Here is a 19,658-nt window from a genome sequence, read left to right as displayed (position 1 = left end):
TTAAACAGTTAAAACGTATTTAGGGAGCGAGTTTATTATTGTCTTGTATTCAATGGTCGATGAAAATGTTTGTTTTAAAATAGCGTTCTTTTGTTTGAACTTCATGCTGTTCTTATTGACTAATGATTGAATGGTCCTTAGCACTTCAATACTTTTAAGAAGGCTTGGGACTATAAAGTAAACAGAATTAAAATAATCAAAATTTCATTTTTCGTTGATAATTCTTTATAATTAATTTTCATTAAATTAAAAAAAAAATAATTTTAGTTTTCTACAGAAAAAAAGCTAAATGGAACAACTGAAATATAAAATATAGATACTTTAAAAAAAAAGCAAAGCTCATATCAGATGTGTAATTTTATTACTTATTTTGAAACAATCATGTAATTAATTTGTAATAAATCTAGAGTTTCTAGACTATAAATAGAAAGTATATGCATATTGGAAATATTTTGACCAAATGTTTTTTGTTGAACTTAAATTCATGCTTTTAGCTTTTTCAATGCGCTATGTTTCAGTTTGGGGGGGGGGGGGCGAAGTTATCTCGGAGATTTCCTTGATGACTTTTTTTTTTAAAGCAATTTTTAAAAACGATGTTCATTTGGAACTTGTGGACTTAAGCTGTACTGTCTCTATATAAAACGAAAATTAATCAATTACTTCTGATTGATAGAATAATTCATTAATTTTCCGATTGATTTGTAAGGGGCAATAAATAATTGCGCAACATTTCAACTTGATTCGAGAATGGGAAGTGGGAGAAATGACGTGTGCAATATTCCAGACAGACAGACAGACTGAGTTGATACAAGATTTTTTTAAAAATATCAATGTATTGGAGATTTTCAATGACGATGAGTAACTATAAATAGCTAGCTGTTTTGCTTGTCAGAGAGACTGAGAGAGAGAGAGAGAGAGAGAGAGAGAGAGAGAGAGAAAGAATGAGAGGGGAGGGGGAGATCATAAGGCGCGGATTTGAACAAATACCTTTCAACCCACAACGTAATAAGAATTACAGTGCCACCACTTAAGAGCAGCAATTTTTAGTGGCCGCCATTTAAGTAGGTCTTAAGTAAAACCGCATACCAGTAGGACAGAATGGCGCACGTGCGCCAGAAATAATGTGAAAGGACAGGTTTAATTTACAGGTGAACATTTGCAGTTTGGACTCACGGGTTATGTTAGTGTTGATACTCGGCCGTTGGACTGTAGCTCCAAACAGCGAGTACAACTAAACCGGCGTAGCCTAGTGTAGGCGTATTACATTCTGAATGTAGAACTTGAAATATACTTGAACAGACTTCTTTTAAAACCAAACTTAAATATAACTTTTCTTTATAAACTAGCTATGTTTTTTTACCCGGAGTTGCTCTGGTTTTTCTGGTTTTTTTTTTCGTTATATAATGAAAGGTAACTATGCTGTTTAATAGTTAAAATTCTCGTCAAGATGTCTCACTGACCTAAATATAGTGAACTCTCTTATTTTAGGGCAACTTTACATAACATAAGATCACCGCTAGTATCTATTTAACATTCATGCCAAGTTTCATTAAGATTGGCTGCCTGGTCGAGATGGCTGCCTGGTCGTGAGGTTTGCGCGCTGGACTGTCGTTCGGATTTATCGATGGTCGAGGGTTCAAATCCTGCCCGCTCCCATCTCCCGTCGTCCTGCGGGAGGTTTGGACTAGGAAGTAAACTATCTTCAACTCTGAAGGAACATCCGAAACATGTAAAACATTTTACAAACAAAACATTGGTCAAGCAGTTTTGATTTCTTTAAAGAACATTCATACATACACATTCCTTACATTTTATTTTATATATTAGATAAACAGATATACACAGCTATCAAGAATATAGATCTAGAAACACAAAGTAAAAATGATGCTTTAAACAATCTCTCGTTCCCCTTTCAGGCCATGCGGTCTATAGGGCACAGGTAATACGTTTCTGTGGCCCACGATTAACGAGGGTGTCATGTAGCCAGCACAACGACCAACCGCCTTTACTTTTCTACAACTAATGTCAGGTACCCATTAGAGCTGGGTGGACTCAGAGGTACCCTAAAGATCCAGATTAAGAAATACCAGTCTTCACCAGGACCCTTCTCAAGCCATCTGCGTCTTGTATTGTGATCGAAAAAAAAAAATTGATTAGGTCAGTACAACAGAGAATTTGAAATAATTAAAAAAAAATATTTAACAGCAAAAATAAAAACCGAGGGTAATGATTCTCACCGGAACAATATTCAAAGACAAAATTGTGTGTAGTAGGGAGTTACTTTAGTCTTGACATGAAGCATTGCCTATTTCATAGGTAAACATTTAACAAAGGGGCAACAAAATAAAAAATATACAGAATTTTAAAAATCCTTTTTTAAAAACAAAGCATATCAAGGGAAAGAACTCCGCACTCACAGCTATATATCTCAACAATGTATAATTTATTTCTCTTATTCTTTATATTAAAAAAAATCACCAAGAAAAATTACCAAGAATTAATTGGTTAATTTTTAAATTGCTTCATGTTTTGTTAGGTACAAGGCTTCAACTTGATCCGAAAATGTGTGTGGGAGAATTAACTTTTTACTTTACCAGACAGACAGGCAGACAGACAGAAAAACAGAGTGAGTTTTTAAAAGCTTTGTAAAAAGGGACCAGTCTTGTTAACACGGTCTGTGATAAAGGTGAAAACTTCAGGTGTTTGTGTTTCTTTCATTTCTTTGGCTCAGATAGAAAGCAGATGTCAGGTGTGACATTAAGACAAGGCCTGATGGTCGCGGCATAAACAGTCGGACCTTGTCTTTTATTGTTGTTAAATGTTAATTAAACATGTCATTAGATCCATTAAGAAAATGCCTGGTTAATATTGGAGAAAGCCTGACTACCCCTCTCTTCTATAAAAACTATTTGCCCATGTTTAAATATTTACACAAATGCTACCGTAAATAGATAGAAGAAAGTGAATGTAGCGCTAGATTTATAAATACAAAGAATATTGTATTGGCATACATGTCAACATTTCTTGATCCATAATTGCATACGAAATGTCCTTTAGTTAGTGAGTAGCCTAATGTGTGAGTACAACAGAACTGACCCACGGGTGTCGCCCACGAGTTTGTGTGTAAACTCTAAGGTCACTTTCTTGAACAGTATATCTGAAACAAATCAACACCGAACCATAATTTGCAAATAAAGTGTGTCTACCTCCTTTCAGTTTTTGTTAAAGCCTATATCAACTTACTCTATCTGTCTGTCTGTCTGTCTGTCTAGTACAATTTTATTCACGTTATTTCTCCCACTCCCCATTCTGAGATCAAGTTGAAACTTTGCACAATTATTCATTGTTCCTAACAAAACATGAATCAATAATAATAATAATAAAATAACCAATTATCTAATTAAAAATGAACCGCCCCTAACCGAAGGGTTAGCGTCAGAGGAGGGTAAGGAGAGATGCGATCGCCCTTTCCCTATCTCTTAGAATCGGCCAGAGAGAATCAGCTAGAGAGAGGGCAAAATAATTTTAAAAAACAAGGTTATAGACAGTTTGTGTAGAAACACACACAAAATGGGCCCCCGAAGTGGTCCACCCAGACAGGTAAAAGGGCAGGTTTCAATATTTTCTGAAAGAACATCAGAATGAAATTCTATCAAAGGCAAATGACAGAGAAGAATGGAGAAAGAAGGTTGACAGATTTTGTGTATTGCCCCAGCGGTCCAGCAGACCAAAGGATAGGTGAAAGTGAATGTGAAGTTAGATGTGAACGTGGCCTAACTGATGTCTTATAATGAACATCTAATTAATCTTATTGTTTTGTATAGGGTCAATCTCTCATTCGGGTGCCGGTTTTGAGTTTGTGTTTCCAAACAAACTGTCTTTGTAACTTTGTTTTTTTTATTCTTTTTATTTTTTGATCACTAGAAAATAAAATGTCATTATTAAATATTTTACACTAGCGAGCACTATGAAAGTTTTGAAACTGTGGGGTCTGGTGTGTTGAACTTTATTGTCCATATCCAGCTCTGTTGTTCTTGTTTTGTTGTTTCAAGTTTGGTTTGAATGTTTGTTCTTTTACTTTCATTACTTTTGTAGTTACATCAATATCTTAAACACAACAAAACAAACGAGACGAAAAACTGAGGGTGCAATTATCTTCTTTTGCTCCTTCACTGCATAGTGCAACGTCGCAATTTTGTCTTCTTATTGACAATTTATTTTTAAGTAAAATGGTTTTGTTACTTTACATATTTTTATGAAATAAAGAATAAAAACGAGTTATGGACTATCGTGAAAAAAAGGCACGAAAATTCATATTGAACTGAAAGAGAAGGAAATTGAGTCAATATGGCGCTCGTTGGAGAGAAATATTAATTTGAAAACGAGCAGACTTAAAGGACGCACCAAATTATCTCTCAATAAGAAACTACTTCCTTCCGGTTGAATGAGAAACTTAAGTCTCCCAGCTTGTTCTGCAAGTATCACCTTGCCAAAAGTAGAGCAAAACGTAATCTCAATTGGAGGATCTCTTACGTTTGGAGTTACGCGGTAGACGCAGTGCTGGATTTAGTTAGAGGCAACAAATTCTATCGCTTAGGGACCCCCACTTGCCAGGGGAACCCAAAAATGTTTGTGAAGAATAAGCAAAATAATAAAATACCTTAAAAACAAAAGATTTACTGCAGGGGTGAACGACTGTATTGATTCAATAAAATATATTGTCCTGATTACAAGTATTTTACAAAAAGGCCTCATAGCTAAAATAGCTTAGGGTCTCATAGCTAAAATAACTTGTTTGTAACATGTTTTGTAAAATGTTTTACATGTTTCGGATGTTCCTTCAGAGTTGAAGATAGTTTACTTCCTAGTCCAAACCTCCCGCAGGACGACGGGGGATGGGAGCGGGCAGGGTTTGAATCCTCGACCGTCGATAAATCCGAACGACTGTCCAGCGCGCAAACCGCACGACCAGGCAGCCATCTTAGGGCCTCATAGCTAAAATAGCTTAGGGCCTCATAGCTAAAATAGCTTACGGCCTCATAACTAAAATAGCTTCGGGCCTCAAGTCTAAATCCGGCCCTGCGTGGACGATAAGAAATACGAAGTAAATTAAGAAATACGAAGTAAAATGTATGGTTTGAAACAGAACGCACCACTTTGATGTTATTCAAGTAAGTCAAAAAAGTAAAGTCCTCCCTTCAGACCTTGCGATCTAAATTATTAAATCGAGACGGATTGAAATATTGAAACACTTGTTACTAATAGCTTTTTTTGTTTTTGTTTTTTGTTTTTGTTTTTTTTAACGAGGCTGTATTAATAACAGTATTGGATTATGAAATGTATTTGAACATTTAAAAATATAATAATAAAAGCATTTTAATACTTCAATGTAGGTTAACAGTTTTGAAGGTTCTTGACTTCTTGCAAGCGTAAACTAACTCTCTAACGTAAGTGAGAAGAAAGTTTAGGAAATGAAAGACTTAGTTTTACGCTAGTTGGGAGTCTATAAATAAAAGAGACCAACTTTATTCAAAAGCCGTAAATCAGCCATATTATAACTTCTCTGCCCCTAGGGAAGCGAAAATTTGAGTTGTTTAGGGTCATGTTGATCTAGTTGACAAGTTTGAGTGAGACTATGTGCGTGTGTGTGAGTGTGTGGATAAACATGTACGGAAGCCACTAAGTGAACAGCATTGTACACCTGTTGTAAAAGGTGAGAAAACCCGATAGCGTAATAACACCTACCTTCAGAAACAGAAAGAGAGAAAAAAGTGTTTTATTATTACGAATTTATGTTTACCTAATAGACATCGATCTTGTATTACAGAATATGCGATTGCGAGCCACTCTTAAGATAACTTGATCAATAGTGAGCAGTGAAAGAATCTTCACATTATCTGTTCATAATTAACAGGCGTTCCTTTTTATTTTTTTTGTATATACATTTGAAGTTATTCTATCGGAAACTTATTATGTTGAATTGTATCTTTATGCTGAGGCCAACAGAAGATCCACTGCCGAACACAGACGTAGACGGCGAAAAGGAAATCTAAATCAACCACCGCGGACATTGGCTATGTCTGTGCTGGTTATGGCAATGTATGTAGGTCGCAGCAGGGGCTGCGTAGTCATGAAAATTACTGCGTTCCTCCTTAATCTATCGGAGGCTTTTGATTTGTTATAATCATTTTCCAAGTAACGTCTGTATTTTATAAGATAAGATAAGATAAACAGTTAAGGAATCTTCACATTATCTGAAATATAATTTAAATTGTTACGCGGTCTGCAATAGTTACACGGAATTATACCGGCGTCCATTTTTTTTTGATAATCCAGCTCTAGCAGACATTGATGACATTTAAATCTTAGACCCAGAAACAATCCATGGGCGTGTGGCTGTGGTAGGTCAAAGTCCTCATTTCACAGCAGACTTTTGATATGACGTCCATGTCATACTTTCTCAAGTGTAAAGTGTTTCACTCATTTTCCATTAGATCGTGGGTTCCCAACCTGTGGACCGCGACCCCTTTGGCGATCGAATGACGATTTGCCGGAGGCCATTTGTGGTGAAATAGTTACTATTTGTTTATGTTTGTGTAACGTCGCGAGAATGTGTTCACAACATTGATTTAGTGTGCTACTGTCCAAGTCTCTTTCGTCAGTTCATGTGTCGTTCTAGTTTAATAAAGCCTTGTTTTAGGTTACTCTTCAGTGTTCCTTTATTTCTTATTACACCATTGGAACCATTGAAAATATGTATATGTAATGGTAAGACGTAGAATGCAACATAAAATTGGTGAATAAGAAATAGAATAGTAAATAGTGAACTGTTTTAGAACATTATGAACACAGTTACTTAGGCTTTTTTTACTGTTGGGGTCGCCGCATACGGGAGAATCGTAAATTGGGGTCGCCGACCAAAAAAAAAAAGGTTGAGAACCGCTGCATTAGAATGTCCTAACATATCGACTTTCTTACAGATGTAACTAGTCTAAATGGATGTATCATATTTCGTTTACAATTTGGACTGTTGTATTTCATTGTAGTTGTGCTTTTTTAAAACAAAATTAATAAGCAGGAAAGAATATTTTTTTTTATAAAGAAATAATAGCTAGCAAGTTTTGGAGTAATTCGTTTCCCCAGCTTAGTAATTATGCACAATAAATAGATCTTCTCGTCAGAATCAATGGCTGGATCGTCAATCATAATTATTGGAAACACATTTTTTGGAGAAAAAAAAAAAGGAAACTTTTGAAAAAAGGTGAACATTTTTTAATTTGCTTGATGTATTGCTAATTTGAATGATTTGAATTACCATTTCAGATGTGCACAATTAGCTTTCAATGTGTGTGTGTGTGTGTTTCCATGGCTTTCTTTTCAATTTTTTTTTATAGGGAAGCGATCAATTAAAAGGGGGTGGTAAAAAAAGTTCCTCTTTCAGACTTTGCGATCTATGGGGCAGATGATGTTAAGGTCATCTGTTTCTGTGGCCAACGGTTAACAAGCAGGGTGGCATGTGGCCAGCACAACGACCAACCGTCTTTTCTTTCCCCAAGTAAAGTCAGGTACCCATTAGAGTTGGGTGGAAATTGAAAATCCCAGTCTTCACCCAGGTTCGAACCCAGGACCCCAGGTTCGGAAGCCAAGCGCTTAACCACTCAGCCGCCACATTCCACGTGTCTTTCTTTTTATCTCATTGTAAAAACCCAGTGCCGGAGTTTAGTAAGTGGAGGCCGTGGGGATGATTTTTGTGATGACCCCTAAGCGCTTGCCTGGGGACCCCCATAAATGTTCCAATCAGTTTGAAGAAAGGGCAAGGGAAGTATATACATAACTCGAGGCCCCATATCTCTGATAGATTAGGGCCTTATCAAGGCTAGATCCGGCACTGTGTATGCGCTGCTGACAGTCTCGATTAGAAATAATATTTATAGGTCTGTGGTTCTAATCTTGTATATATAAGTTCATCCACCATTGTCCTGGTCTAAATCAAGTGACTGGAGGCGCCGTGGCTGAGCGGTAAAGCGCTTGGTTTCCGAGCCGGGGGCCGGGTTTCGAACCCTTTTTAATACTATGATTTTTAATCTCGGGATCTTCGAGTCCACCCAGCTCTAATGGGTACCTGACATTAGTTGGGGAACAGTAAAGGCGGTTGGTCGTTGTGCTGGCCACATGGCATCCTTCTTAACCGTAGGCCACGAAACAGATGACCTCTCTCCTATAGAGCACAAAGGTCTGAAAGGGGAACTTTACTTTTTAAATCTAGTGACTAGCCATCCTTTCGTTTTCCTCATGCAGGACATTTAAGTTCAGGAGTTCCTCAATAAAACTAAAGCCTTGCTCATTGTTTTAAAAGTCCGGCCGTGTTTACTGGTTCATTATTTATTCATGCCCGGATGTGTCTCTACTCCATTACAGATTCTCTCCCCGGAACTATTTTCTATGCTCCATTGTGTTGATTACGTCCCCTGAGACCTATAATCTTTTTTTTCAAATTCCATTGTCAAGCAACGTAGCTTTTATTTCACTTTACTGTCTTCTATTGTTTTGTTTGTTTTGTTGGTTTTTTTTTTTTTTTTTTGGGGGGGGGGACATTAACGTCTACTGCAGAGCTAAGCCTTAAAATCTTTCTTTGATTCCATTCAGATTTAAACCCTTTTATAATAATGTTCATGGGACCCATAATTCGTTCCATATATCCCATGCAAAATACAAACAAATGCGTTGATTGAGCGAAACTCACCCAGACATTACTTGTCATATTGAGGTTTGACTTTTTGAATTGTCTTACAATTTCGTCACTTCCTGTAAAAACGTAGATTTATTTAGTTTCTCCTTTTTTTTCTCTTTTGTCTCGCGACTCAAACCATATCGCCAGCCAATGAGAATAGTCGCTAACGACAAAAAGGCCTTACCCGTGAATATTTCACGATCCGTCCAGCACCTCTGCTGAACATTCCACGCATAGCGCTAATGAATATTTGATCAACAGTCTCGAGGGGCCGACGATAGATAGAAAAAAAAAGAAGGGGTTGCTTCCCTTTCAGCAATCAAATTAAATTTCGATGCTACACGTTTGGATTATGTCCCTTTCGTTCATGAGGTGTGATGCACGCGGTCTGCGGGCTACTTTTGGCCTTAACGTAGTAGGGTAGAATCGCATGGATGGCTGCCTGGTCGTGCGGTTTGCGCGCTGGACTGTCGTTCGGATTTATCGACGGTCGAGGGTTCAAACCCTGCCCGCTGCCATCCCCCGGCGTCCTGCGGGAGGTTTGGACTAGGAAGTAAACTATCTTCAACTCTGAAGGAACATCCGAAACATGTAAAACATTTTTTTGCAAACATTTAAAGTTTCATTGTTTTTATCCTAGCTATAACCTACCAGTAAAATATTATTTTTTTTCTCGTCGTAGACACACTGAGTGAAGTGATGTGCAAACTCTTTTCTAATAATGGAATTCTGGTTATTTTTAGCGGCTGCTATTGGTTTGTGCTGTCTGTCCCGCTGTGTCAGGGTTGGATCTCAAAAAACTAAAAGTGCTATTAAAAGTTGTAATTCTTGTTCGAAACAGATATAACGGACAGTTTTGATGGCCTTCTGAAAAAATAATCTTATATGTTTGTTTTTACAATAAACACACAAACTGGTATATTCCCTTTATTATCTGTTTTTATTTAATAATATTTTTGCTTTAACAAAATAAGAAAAAATTAACTGTAGTTTAATTTATATTATTACAGGAGGCGCGGTGGCAGAGTAGTAAAGCCCTTGGCTTCTGAACCGAGGGACCCCGGCCTGGAATCCTTGTTTAGATTGGGATTTTTTTTATTTTCGGGATCTTTAGGGCGCCTCAGAGTCCATCCAACTATAAGGGGAACCTTAAATTATTTGGGGAAAGTAAAGACGGTCGCTAGTTGTGCTGTCTACATTAAACCCTCGTTAAACGTGGAACACAGAAACAGATGACCTGTACATCATCTGCCGCTTAGATCGCAAGGTCTGAAACTTGTTTATTTATTTTAATATCCCGAAATTTAAATATTACATATTTAAGATTTTTTTCGCTGTGTCACAAATGTCAATAAATGCCAGTGTATTACAAGTGCCACTAAATGCCAGTGGATTGCAAATGTCACCTAATGCCAGTTTATTACAAATGCCACTAAATGCTAGTGGATTACAAGTGCCACTAAATGCCAGTGGATTGCAAATGTCACCTAATGCCAGTTTATTACAAATGCCACTAAATGCCAGTGGATTACAAATGTCACTTAATGCCAGAGTATCCAGTGGTTGTGCCAAAACATGTGCACTGTGATTCTAACTTCTCAAAGTTGTCAGCTCCTTTGTTCCCATCACTACGGATGTGGTTCAGCCTTGACCTTCTTTCCTTAGAGCTCTGAATATGAACGTTTCTAGCTTTGAATCAAGGAAGTGGTTATTAGTTAGTCAAAACAAGCAAAAAGAAAAAAACTTAAAAAAAACAAAGCTTATCTAGGGAAAAGAACCGCTAATTACTGCCATTTATATGAAAATGATAGGGTTTAGCATCCTTTCTGACATATAAAAACTTAAACTAATTTATACAAGTAAATTAACTAATTGGTTAATTTTTGGATTGATTCGTGTATTTTCAACGACTATGAATACCTATGCCAAATTTCAACTTGATCTAAGAATGGGAAGTGGGAGAAAAAAATATGTCTAAACGTAATAAGGGGATTAAATCCGTATATACATCCACATCTCTCATTGAATAGTAGTTACTCTCCTTATTCCGATATCAAGCAAAATAATAAATCAACAATAATAAATGAACTAATTAGTTAATTTTTTTTTTACCTAACAAACAGACAGCTTTGTAAAAAAAGGCAGGCCAAAGCACAAAAAACAACACTGCTAATTTCTACGAACAAAAGATTGGCCTTAAAGTTAATTGAACAGCTTCTTGGAGAATGAGATGAAGATCTGGTTTTGAAATCGATAATTGACCAAAAAAAAGTTACCTACACAAATATTACAAGAAAATCAAGGCAGTAACAACTTAAGCAGAACTAAGCCCTACTTATCCATGCTTCAAATGTCAACGGCTTTTTAATGGACAGATTTCATGGACAACATTAGACAATACTAATCGTCCAATTCAGCTTCACCTCATTTCAAATCCCCATTAGACTTTAAGATATTCATTAAGCTATTTGATCCAAGTCCTACAATACTTTAAAAATGTCAGCCCCTATTGGGATTTGAGCTCGTGATTATCTGTAAGATAGACACTCATTTTAAGACTCGGATGCCGCGGCTTCTTTTTTAGCTCTAAGGTCGCATAAATGTTTGGGTCTCGAAGGAAAACCGCATTTTGTTAGAATACAGATATTACGAATACAGATATTACGAATAAAGATATTACGAATACAGATATTACGAATAAAGATATTACGAATACAGATATTACGAATACAGATATTACGAATACAGATATTACGAATAAAGATATTACGAATACAGATATTACGAATACAGATATTACGAATAAAGATATTACGAATACAGATATTACGAATACAGATATTACTGATACATTTTGTGAGATTTTTCCATACAACATCCTCGTAATCATTTAACCACCGAAACAAGAGTGTGTATGAAGGATATCTGTGACTCTTCAACTGACTTTTTTGTTTCATTTATATATCTCATAAATTATTATAAATACATTTAACTGATAAAAACATTATTATAATGTGTAACAGAGCTGATGAGGTTGTTCTTCAATCTAACTCTCATGGAATCCACATATTGATGAAACTATCAAAAAATCAAACAAAGCATTAGGGTTTATTAGAAGAAATTTATATAAATCAAATAAGAACATAAAACTAAAATGTTATTTAACCTTGGTTGGGCCAATAATAGAATAGGCATCCTCTGTTTGGGGCCCATCAACTCAAGAAAACATTAAGAAACTGGAACAGATACAAAATAGAGCAGTGAGATTCATAACAAACGAATATTCACATTTGACTAGAGTAACACCTTTAGTAAAATCACTAAATTAAGAAAGACTTCAGGACAGAAGACTTCAAAGTAAAGAAGCAATTATACATAAAACACTAAACCATAATCTTCAAATACAAAAACAAAATTTAATAAAGTGCTCAGAAAGACACAAAGATAAATACACGTTCTTCGTTCCATATGGTATGACAAATTTGTACAAATATTCCTTCTTCCCCAGCGCTATTAGAGCATGGAATGGGTTGCCTGAGCCAGGAAAACCAGTGACTTTGCGGAGTTTATGTCATTGGTTAATATGCATGACTAAATGCATTACGCGTAGGGCGTAATCATCTTTTTTTTTTGAAGTAACGTCTGTGACATATAATATAAGAAGATAAGATAAGTTTAACTACTTTCTTTGAATCAATTCATTAGGTTAGGGCCCGAAGGGTGTGTGTGTGTGTGTGTGTGGGGGGGGGGGTGATAGGGTAAATTCAAGTGGAAAAAAAATGGTGATCAAAGAAAATGTCATTTGAAAGTCAGGATAGTGCGAAGATGTGAGATCATCAAAGTTATACGTTGGTGGGTAGGACATTAATTATTGTAACCATATTTCATTTTATCAAGTATTCAGATTTAAATGTAGTAACGATTGAGTCTGTCGAGTGCTGTCAATTCAAGAAATTTTGGAGAAACAATGTCAAGAAAAATACTTGGAAATGTCTCGAGGGGAAATTATTTTGTGCGATTCGAGCAGGCGACCAACAAATGAAAAAAAAAAACAAAACAAATTAAAACAAAGCTTCTAAAAGTCTTTTAGTAAATTTGTTCTCAATAATGGACGAAAGATCCAATGTCAGCATTCATCATTATCTGCAGACTATTTTTTTTTACAAAGCTTATATCAACTCACTCTGTCCGTTTGTCTGTCTGGTAAAAAGTTCGTACACGTTATTTCTCCCACACCCAATCTCGAATCAATTAAAAATTTTTTACAATTATTTCTTGTACCTGACAAAACCAGAATCAATAAAAAAAAATAATTAACCATTTAATTGACTATTGGCAAATTGGTATCAAACGAGAGAAAGAAATCTTTGTTTACAGGTGTGGTAGTAGAAGTTGATGAATTGGTTCCTTGTGGAGGCTTGAGCCCTGAGTTCAAATTCAAGTCGTACCTTTTTACGCGTTCAAAAAGCGATCTCGGTAACATTCACCCCTCCCCCTTCCCCCACTTTCCCAACTGGTCCATACAAGTGATAGGCGATAGCGCATTGAGAAAGCTAAAAGCATGAAATTGCGCTTAACAAAAAAAAAACTGGTAAAAATAGTTTCTACTCGCAGTAATTTATTGTTGTTAGTCTAGATCTATTACACATTTAATTACATGATTGATCCAAAACTAATTGATACAATTACACTTAATGTAAGCTTTTTGTTTTTAAAATAAAGTATTTTTTAAAAATGTTTTTCTTGTTAACTCCTAAGCTCAAAACTGGCCAATAAAACATACAAGCAACAGAGAATTTTTGGCGTGTACCACTTGTTTCTTTGCTTTTCAGGGTCATCGCCATGAAAGTTCTTGCTTGTGTGTGTGACAGAGTGGGTATAAATTGTATAGATCTGGAATCTAGTAATAAGGCGAACGGAAATCACTTTTCAGACACCGTGAACATTTGAGCACATGAACCAAATAGTCAAGAGGAATGAGTTCTTGGTGTCACCGTTATTCTATCTCTCTCACAATCAGTGACTGGATCAAACTGGGGGACAGACTTTCAATAGCATTGCACTAGCCAATGTTGGAAGCAGTCTTGTATGTCCTAGATCTCGTGACTGAGGAAACCTTTGCATACTTTTCATAGTAACATAAAATTTAATTGTCAACATATCAACAGACGGGTTACAAATGTATGGCTGTGAGAGTATGTTTCTTCTTATGTCAGTAGGTAGTAGTTCACGTCACGACGGCTACGTAGTAGACATGTTGGGATTGCTAGCATATTTTTTTTCTTTTTTTTTTTTTTTTACAAACTCACTCTGTTAGTCTGTTTAGTAAAAAGTTTGTACACGTGATTTCTTCCACACCCCATCTCGGATCAAACCGGAATTTTGCACAATTATTTCTTTGACATGACAACACAACAATCAATTTAAAAAATTAACTAATTACTTACTTAGCTGTTGGTAATTAATTATTGTGTTTGGTATCTTGAACAAGGGAAAGAAATCGTACTTGACCCCCTGGGTGAACTTTTTAAAAATGCATTTAAAAAACTATCATGTAAAGATACACTAAGATACCCCTGACTGATCCAAATTAATTGATACAATTGCAGTTAATATAAGCTTTGCTTTTTTTAAAATAATTTTTAATGTTTCTTGTACTGCATGTGAAATAATTCATTATTTTGTTTTAATTTTGTTTTATTGTTTTCAAAAGTAAAGATTATTACGTATTATCATAAACCGTTTGCAAGACGTTGGGAGATGACGTCTTTTCATAAACCGTTTTCAAGACGTTAGGAGATGACGTGGACAGAGTTCAAACTCTGGGCCATCGTTTCCACAGTCCGAAGCGCATACCACGCAACCAGACAGACAGTTTATTAATTATAACACATTTAAGTATCAAGGAAAAAGTTTAGTACTCATATTTGTGACATAGTTGTCGTCGTATTTTGAATCAGTTCAAAATATCAATGTGTCCAAAATTGTATTCAATGGATGATTTGCGCAGCCAGGATTCTCTCCTCTTACGGTTCGAAAACATCTGCAGAAGTGTATCGAGAGAAAGAGATTGGCTCTCACCTTTCACCTCATCCAATCATCTTCCGGTTACTGAATTTGAATTCATTTTTAACTACAAGTAATTAGCATAAAGCAATATTTTAACTTTTATCGCGTTACTCTATTTCTGTCAATCTAACTCTTACTCTCTCTCTCTCTCTCTCTCTCTCTCTCTCCTCTGACTCACTCTTTGTATCATCAAATATTTACGATCACACTTCTGTTTACAGTCAACAATTGTTTCCCACAAGAGAAGGAACACCCCCCCCCCCTCCACACCCAAAACCAAACTTGTGTTTCCGTGAATGCCAAAATAATCTAGCCAAGTGTTATTGATTCCCTGGTCTCTCCGTGCTTGCATACTCATTAAAGATGCACCGCGAGGGCTTCAACATAATATCATTAGAACCAGTCTTACAATCTTACAATCACTGAGAAGATTGGAAACATTGTTTTTCTCAAGTCTGATAAAATGGACGTCATCTTTGACCCATGAAAAAAAAAAAGACTGCACTTTATTGTTTCCTATGAAAATGCATTCATAACTTCTTTAAGTTGAACATTACTATTTGACCCTTACAAAAAGTTGGACCTACGGGGAAGTTAATTAGAAATTACACTACCTTCTAAATTCGATATATGTTGGACAGGTATTGTTTTATATGTCTGTGAGACCTGGGAACTAGACGGCATCTGCTAGAACTCTTAAATCAGTCTTTACGGTTCGAGAAATGCGCTGGGTAAGTCACTTAACCCGCATTGCAGACGACCGTGAGCTTAAAGGAGGACAGCGTAACCTTTAATGAAGTCCAGTAGGGAATCGGCGCCTTCAAGGGCGCCGTTATCCCGTTGATTGTTAGAAAGGCTTTTATCCAACAACCAGGCCTGGACATGGGGATATTCACCCCGGTCCTGTCTGAGGGCTCCCAGCAGTGACGCCATAATGACTGGGCATGAGGGGCCGTACCACGTACACGGCGCACCGCCCCCGGTCCTGGGTCGACTCGCTACAAGTGGCTGAGAGCAGCGCTTACCATGGGGAGATGGCCTCATATTCCTTTACTGTAACCGCCACTGTTCCGTGTAAGGACCCCACTCCAATGCTCTCCTATGACGGCCCCCTGCGTGGAACGGTGTGGCGGATTTGTTGGACTTGGGTGCGGGCTATTTGTTACATCCCTACACCGAGTGAGATAAAAAAAAAAAAAAAAAGCTCACCCAGGGAATCCCGCAAGGGCTTGGTTTGCTACACGTACTTAGCCTTATCTAGTTCCATTACTAGACGTTTTCACGGAGGCGCCACGCTGAGGCGACGGGTAGCTGGAATCCTCCAGGACAGCGTAGCAGGTGCCCCCAGTAAACGCTTTAAAGATCAACTCAGGCGTCATATAGGAAAGTAGCTGTCAGCAGATGGTTTCTGAAAGAAACAATTGGAGAACTCTCACCAGGGCCGGCTTTGGGTATAAGCAAACTAGGCAGCCGCCTAGAACCTCGCATAGAACTCCAAACAACTTTTTTTAGAGAAGAAATAGCGAAACTTGTCCCAATGTTATTGTTGGAGCTCTCTAGGATTTTAATAAATTGCATAATTTATTTTTTAAGCTGTTAAGTTTGTTTGTTTCATTGCATTTGGGGCTCCAAATTCACTTCCAATTATCTAAGGCCGGCACTACTCTCACGAAGACCTCGGGACACACATTTGAGGCAGAGAAAAAGTCCTTTTAGAAGACAGGCGCAGAAGGCGAAAAGAAAACTTAAACATTATATTATAAACATAAATATTATAAACATAAATATTATAAACATAAATATTATAAACATAAATATTATAAACATGCCCCATTTACTATGGACTTAATGTTCCAGAAGAGTTTTATTTGTCAATATTTGAGTTTTTAGCTACAAATGTGATTTTTCTCGACCGAGATCAAAAGACAACTAAGAAGTGTATCTGTGGAGAAAAACTAACTGGTCAAATAAGTGTCCTTTAAAAGACTGCGTGGAATGTGTCTTAATCTCTGACCATTTCTTCCAGCTTGACTTCTGCTATTGGTAGACATGAACGCCTGCCCCGTATCCTTGACAACGCAGCATTAGTTTCAGACTTGTGCAGAATAATATTATCTCTACGTCATCGGTTGTCTGGACAGCACAAACTAATGTCTGGGACCACAACTAGAGCAGTGGGATATACATCTATGAGTGTTGCTAGCTAATGGAACTTTCAAGACTGATATATGCCTTATGACTTATTCTATATGCTAGGACAGTCATATAAGTTCTTGTTCTTCCTAAGTGACATTAGAGAATGGAATGGGTGCCTGAATCAGACAATCGATGAATTAGAAGAGTTTAAGTATCAAATTAACATGCTCGACTAGATTAACACATAGATACGCCTTTTTTTTTTTTTTTGGGGGGGGGCATTTATAATGTTAGGCACTGTGCTGCCTGCCATTGTAACATTCAGAAGAACTATGATCTTTTGAACTATCGAAGGCAGCATATTTTAGCAGTACCGTTCAATAGTGGGCGCCAACAAAGGAAGCTAAAAGGTGACATTTTTTGAGACTGGAGACTCTAGAAGAGGCTAACAATGGAGCTCGTCGATGGAAACTTAAGTGTACTTCAAAGTTGCCCACAAAGTCCCTTGAGACATTCTGACTAATGGAAAAGCTTCTTTCCCGAAGTCCAAGAATGAGACATGGATTATTCGGCGACCTCATTGTATGAAGATTTCCGTAACTACGAAGCTAATGAATCACTACCAATTCAGTGCTGGGCCTTTCCCCCCCCCCCCCCCCCCCCCCCGCACCAGGCCAATAGTCCATGGTTTTCATTCTTTGCGTAATTTTAATTTTTCGATCTTTTTATAGCACTATTTCATTAGGTGCCACCTAATTCACTTCACCTAGGGCCTCCAATTGCCTAAGGCCGGCCCTGGTCCTGAACCGAAATACTTGAGGGACACCTGCTATTTCTACACTGTACCGCCACTACCGCAGAGAAGCACCGACTCATTCAGCAGTTTGTGTTATCGTTGGGTAGCATATTCTATCCCACTGTGTAATTGTGTGTGTTCATGTAGTGTTTGTTTGTGTGTGTTTATTGGGCTTGTTATAGTTGTTGAAAACACCTGGCAGCTAATGGTATTCGAAACAGCTAGAGAACTTTTACAATGGCCGCGGGGCATGTATGAAATCAGAAGGAAAGCTCTCCTGAAGGCAACAATGTCGTTGAAATAAGATGGACAGAATAACCACTTAAAGAACTTCACTCCTCCTTAATCTTAGGTCTCGATGACAAGCCATATTATCATTAACGCTGTTTTATTGTATAGATTTTCGGAAGCCATATGAAATAAATCAAATTATTTATTTATATAATTCAGATTGTAGGATAGTGTCACAGGTTTTCTTCTCTTGATCGTTGAAGGTGCTAGAATGTGCTATAGGGGCTCTTGTTGAAGAACGTACTAATTCGTCGATGGTGCTGAGAAGTGCTTAAGTTGTAGACCTTTACTTGATGATGTCAGGTGTAATATGAAGTTACTGGGATATGCCGGGGATTCTGTAGATGTATATATCTAGATCTAAATACTTTCTTAGAGGTTCAATAAATGAAGATTCAAAACTTCACTATGTACAGAAATAGAACTGTATCAGATAATAACTTTGTTTCAAAGTTCAATAATAAAATATTCAAATTTACTACTAAATTTAATACAAATACAAGACTGATCTCTACAAATTCTAACTCAAATTAAAATACGTCTTATCTCTACAAGATTTACAAACCAGACTGACTTTTTCTTTATTCTAGATCCCGCATCTTTATTTGACCTTTAATTATGACACTCGGCTTAACCAGTGAAACCATTTCCTTCAACCAATCAAAATAACTTCCTGAGAGGTTTCATAAAAAGATTGACAGATTTATTACGTTAATTAGTGATCATTAATTTTGTTTTATATTTGAAAGGAGATCAATCTTGCAGTTTTTAGTTGTTTGGCAGTAATTGTGCTGTTCTTTCCTTCACATTAGCTTTTAAAGTATTTTATTATTTTTTTAATACTTTTGAAACAAAACATTTTTGAAAAACTGGACATCATATTTGAAATCTAGAATAGACAAAATACTTTATAAAAGAACTGCGGTAGAACTAGATGGACGCCTCCTATAGACTGTTCACACACACACAAAATCTATCTATACTGGCTGTATCTGTCTCAAACTATTTGCGTATCTCTGTTAGTAATAAAGAAGAGGAGAAAATAGGAATCTACAGGTGCGATGTATAAACACAGCGGGACACAGGCCACCATTCCGATATGTTTGAAATTAGCTGGCATGACCTGAGGGTTAACAATGAAAAACATATCTGTGTTAATGTTAGTTCTCGACACCCGACTTAGATAACCAGCTAAGACAGGGGTTCTCAACCTGTGGATCGCGAGCCCTTTGGGGGTCGATTGACCATTTGCCAGGGGTCGCCCAAGACCATCGAAAATTTGGATTGGTATTGTCTTCTCGTCTATTGCTGTATGTGTGTGTGGGGGGGGTGGTCGCGGCAGAGTGGGAATTGTTAAAAGGGGTCGCCGAGCTTAAAAGGTTGAGAACCGCTGAGCTAGGAAGATCGGAAACGTTCGTAGCTATTCAAAACACATGCTCAAATTGATGACGCCAGCAAGGGAAAATTGTTAAAGAATTTGTGTACTTTTTTCTCATTGTTGAAACAGGAAACACTGTCGTTCTTTGATATTGAAATCAGTTCCGGGCTACAGATCTGAAAATAATAACAATAATCAAAACATAAACCTTCACTTGGTAAAAATATATATTGTCTGCTAATAGAAACAATATCTGG

At 37.0% G+C, this 19,658-nt stretch overlaps 1 protein-coding gene across 1 annotated transcript in view; it reads left to right on the top strand.

Annotated features, from left to right (window-relative positions):
- LOC106058256 (uncharacterized) overlaps positions 1-19,658 on the top strand; it is a 59,272-nt gene that overhangs the window by 29,731 nt on the left and 9,883 nt on the right. The gene's annotated exons all lie outside the window — the stretch shown is intronic.

The sequence above is a fragment of the Biomphalaria glabrata genome, chromosome 5 (assembly GCF_947242115.1).
Source record: "Biomphalaria glabrata chromosome 5, xgBioGlab47.1, whole genome shotgun sequence".
NCBI lineage: Eukaryota > Metazoa > Mollusca > Gastropoda > Planorbidae > Biomphalaria > Biomphalaria glabrata.
The sequence above is the reverse complement of the archived record's forward strand: the minus strand, read 5'-3'. Positions and strand labels throughout refer to the sequence as shown.